The sequence below is a fragment of the Psammomys obesus genome, unplaced genomic scaffold, assembly GCF_907164565.1.
Source record: "Psammomys obesus unplaced genomic scaffold, mPsaObe1.curated_primary_1811, whole genome shotgun sequence".
Taxonomy (NCBI): Eukaryota; Metazoa; Chordata; class Mammalia; order Rodentia; family Muridae; genus Psammomys; species Psammomys obesus.
The window spans coordinates 12,457,130-12,462,030 of NW_026592548.1; the positions used below are offsets into that span (position 1 = coordinate 12,457,130).

Genomic DNA, 4,901 nt, shown 5'->3' on the forward strand with positions numbered 1-4,901 from the left:
GAGAAACTTACAAGCACCACAAATTTACAGTGCACACTTTAGGAGATTGGAAAATACAAGATCACGTCTCTGACAGATTCCTCCTCTGCTTCATCATAAGCTTTTTCACCACACCCAACATGGGTGGAACAAACAAGCTCGTCAGAGGCTCTCTTACAAAGGTGTAAATCTCATTTATGAGTGTAAAACCCCCTTGATCTAATTGCTTCATGAAGGCACCACTTCTTAATGATATTGCCTGGGGATTTCAGTGTGTCAGTCTTACAGAGGTAGAGTCAATAACACAAAGAAGGAAGTACACATTCTGCGTCACTAAGCATGATCGTATGCTCACAGGGTGTGGACTCTAACCCAGCAATGTGGGTTTACCTCTATTTCCCCCGCTTCCAGCCTGCTTCAGAACTTGGGGCAGGTTACTTAATCTCCTGCACCTCATTTTCCTCCTCTTTCTCACATGCTTTTGTATTCATCTTGAAATTGGACAAGTGTGTGAATAAAGTACATAGCCTGACCAGTGCCCAGAAAACTCAACAAGTTGTAGGTATCGTCAATCTTAAGCATCTGTCTCTAAGCCAGGTCCTCTACAGGACTGTTGGCATTCAGCTTTGCTGACATTGAGAGTGGTTGTTTCTTCTGAGCTAGAGAAAATGAGTGTTCTAAAAGGACACAGCATCCTTCTAGCATCCTTCACAGAATTCTTAATTTTGTTTGAACCACTGTTAGCGCCACTGTCACAAAATTTTCTTCATATTTGTCTGAGTGATGGTGACAGCCCTAGTCAGGACCTGCAGCGGTTCTTTGTTCTGTTGTTGGAGTCCAGACTACAGTGATTGCTGACTTTACTGATGGTAGCAATGATTTTTTAATGATGTTGGTTACATAACAGATCGGCAAGCAGAGTGACAGAAAGTTGTTTATTCAGCCAAAGAAAATGCTTTAGATTAATTCTAGCCTGGGGGAAAGTTCCATCACCTTCTTCTCCCAAAGAAAGTGTGCTGTAGAGTTTTGTACAATCTACCTTGAAACAAGCGAACCAGAGTAATTCTTAATAATTTTGCTTACTTCTATTCTCTGCTCTGCTAAATGGATAGGCCTTCTAGATTAACAAGCACTCCCTCAGGAGCTGTCTCTGCCCTGAGGACTCGATCGCCTTAATTCTGTCTCTCACTCTATTGTTGACACCCCTATGCTGTGGAAAGGAAGATATCAGAAGAGTGAACTGACAGTGTTTAGGTCATCTTTTGCCCTGTATATGGATCTGGGAGTGTCTGAAGCAAGCAGTGAAAGAGGGTAACACAGCCTTCTCAAGGCAACTCAACTTCCAAGTCCAGGAAAACTTTTGCTATGTCACTTGTGATTCCTTTAGACCATTTAACACTCTTGAACTGTGGGTCAATGTAAAGATAAAATACAGGAAATGTTTATGGTTCTTTGAAACCCACAAATCTCTTAATGATTCCTATGACTCATAGTGGACCTCAGTGTGTACCACCAGGACCACAAGGGGCCCAGTAAAGAGGACTCAATAATGTCTGGTTACAGGCAGATGATAGCAATATAGTAAGAGATCCATGTTTTCACTTCTTTCTTCTCCTTCCTCCTCTCTCCTCCTCCTCTTCCTTTTCCTTCTCTTTCTTTATTCATGTTTCTAGTAATTGAACCTCAGCACTATCACATGATAGGTAATAACATACCATTAAGCCATATCCACAGGCTTATTTTTATTTTTCTGTTATAGACTAGGATGTCCATACTCATCTTGAACTTGGAATCCTCATGCTCCAGTTTCTGGAGAACTGGAGCCTGATTGCTAGGAGTACTTACCTTATTTGACCTGACAGAATAGATGCTCTTAACTGAAAGAGCAAGTACTACAGTCTGACGATGTCTGACAAGGTTCCCTCACTGTGCTGCCGGAGAACTGCAAGGGCAGGCAGCGAGGAATCCACTGTCACAACTGACCAGAAAAACTAAAAATTTTGTTAGAGGTGCTGACACAGTAGAATAGTATTATCAGTTCTACCCCATAGTAACGTTTAAGTGTTCAGGGTCTACATAGACACATCTACATTTCTGAAGCATTTTGATCACCAAACACTTGAACTGTTAGAGCAGACAGTCTTTGTGCTGCATACTGAAGTCACCCTGTGCGAAGTCATAACTATGTGTGTCTGTCTGTGGCATTGCTGGGACAGCAGAAAATGGTCAGAGCACGGATGAAGATAGTGGTGGGGAAATGTCTATGAAATCTTTCATTTTTTTCTGCAGCAAAACCTTCTACCAAAGCACTGTACAGAGCCACATACCATGGACGGCTTCAAGTTAGCAAGCTTACCCTTCTACCACTGGCTGAGTGTTTGATGATGATAGTTCCTCAGGAAGCAGGAAGTTTGCTCAGTGATTTTCCATTTTTCTCTTTTCTCCCAGGTTTTATTTAGCTTTAAGTAATCATATTTTGGATATTATTTTTGTTTTCCTTTCATTTTGGATGATCTTATTTTATGTCATTTAAAATAGCTGAATTAGAAATCTTAAAAAATATGATAGTCATTTTATAGGAAGGTTTTCTCACACATTAAATGTGTGCATGTACTTTAAGCGTGTCAGAGAACATCGTAGTTGAAAAACTCATCTTGAGAAGTAATAATCAGTTTTGAATGTCCTTGATGCTAGCACTGGTAAGAGTGGCCAAGCATTCAATAGCTGCAGCCTTTGTCTCTCTGAAATTGTAAGAAAATAGAGGGGTCTTAAGTGTTTTCCCTGTGAAGATTAGATTTTATCATTAATTTGTTACGAAAATAGATAGAAACACTGACATGTCACATGTTGCCATGTTCTCCTCTCAAAGATCTGGTTAGTGTCTAATAATGTTTACGTATCTGACATGAAAAGCCATCCACTCGATAATGGCCAACAGCTGCTAAGATCTGGTTCTTTTGTAATGGCTTCAAAGGAATTGGATCAAAAAGGAATTCTTTAATAAGGTACTTCACACATTAATGTCCTTTAAAGGAGCCAGTTCAATGGACTACATTTTATAGATAAACCTTCAAATTCATCTAAGAAATTGGCATAGCCCCCACTGTTATTTAAATGTAACATAGATTTAAATAGGATGAAGAATTATATATGCTTTATAACATGTATATAAATATGTTAATAATGGAGTTTTATTAAGATCTTTTTCTGCATAAAAGACAGTAAGCCAAGTTTTGGATGCTACATTTGTGAACACTTTTCCAAAGAAAAAAGTATTTTTCCTTTTTTAAATCTGTTTCCTCTGTGTGTGTGTGTATGGTATATGCATATGGTATAATGACAAAGTCATTAATAAGTTAAAAAAAATAAGATTCATTCTTATGTGGTTAGTTGAAAAGATAGTACAAAAAAGTTAGATTTCTTATTTCTAAAATCAAAACTATTGGTTTAGTTCTGTAAAATGTCCTTAGAAATGAGAAAACTAAAATTCATTTTTATTTAAATTAAATATTTTGACAAAAATTTAACTCAGTAACTTCTCAGAATTATAGGAATAATGATTAAAACATATTACCGAATTCAGAAATATTAGTCAGTCCTAAGATATAGGAGGTGAAAACAAGTCAGAGGTTATCTACTTGAATTTCTTCATATAAAAATTTGAAAATGGGGCAATTACAAAGAATGGTAATTTGTTCATAATTTTGGAAGAACTACAGAATAACACGAGACCACTGAATTTTAGAACTATATTTTTGACATAGTCTCTTATTGGAGGGGGAAAAAAAGATGTTTGAATGTATAGAAACTCAAATATGTCATTATTGCCATGTAAACATTATAACATATATTGAAAACAATATACATCCATTTCAGTGTGAGTGGGTGTATATGCTTGTGAGAGTGTGTGTGTGTGTGTGTGTGTGTGTGTGTGTGCCCATTTGCATACAGGGGTCTGTGGAGGGAGACCAGAAAAGAACTTGCTTTGCTTTTTCTTGGAGCTAGAGTTACAGGTAACTGTGAGCCTCTGGACATGGGAGCTGTGGATGGAACTCAGGTCCTCTGAAAAAGCAACAATCTTAAATACTGAGCCATCTCTGTAGCTTCAGTTTTTTGTGTTTTTGGGTTTTTTTGTTTGTTTGTTTGAGAGTAACTAAATAATACTTAGATCCATCTTTTTCACTTAGAAGAACTAAATGAGAAAAAATGAAGCAAACCTACCTTAATTAAGCATAAAGATTATAACCACCCACCCCTAGAGGCAGTGCAGGCATGACTGCTGAGTCATATGTGTGTCAGTACCTGGCAGAGAAGAAAGAGGCTGTGTCTACACTCAGTGTTCTGTCCTGTAAACATCCGAACGATTAGTAGCCTAAGATTCCCTGAGACCACCACCGGTCCAGTGCCAGGGGTCCCCAAACACCAGTCTAGTACTGTGCAGGCCCAGACAGGTTTCAGGATGAGGAAAAAGCCAGAGCCTAGAAGAACCCCACACGGGACCATGCAGGTCCTGCTCTGAGTAAGCACAAGACAGACGAATCCCTCATGAGGCCACATGGGTGTCCGGGCAAGAAGCGAGCCAGAGAGGACCAGCAGACTAGCATCATAGAGGCCTGGACAAAGAGCTAGCCTAAGGTGACCACGAGTCTGGTGCTGTGTAGGCCGGGCCGGGTTGGGAGGGATAAATTATGCCTGAGATGACCCCTGCCCAGTCTCATAATGTACTAGCTGGGCCTAGCTCTGCTGAGATGACTGCAGGCACTCTGGGACCCTGGTTACCACTAAGAGGAGCAAGAAAGTGGTGGAGAAATGGAAAAGAAATAGCAACAGAGAGATGTGGGCACAATGAAGAGAGGCCGAACAGGAGACTCGAGGGTATTGGGGAACAGCCTGATGTGAGTAGCTGGTTATGTCAACTGGGA

General features: G+C 39.7%; 1 non-coding gene across 1 annotated transcript; it reads left to right on the forward strand.

Annotated features, from left to right (window-relative positions):
* Nucleotides 1–4,227: 4,227 nt before the first annotated feature.
* On the forward strand, nucleotides 4,228–4,359 carry LOC129682206 (small nucleolar RNA SNORA17). The gene has a single exon (XR_008720952.1). It is a non-coding gene; the product is annotated as a small nucleolar RNA SNORA17 (small nucleolar RNA).
* Nucleotides 4,360–4,901: the final 542 nt, after the last annotated feature.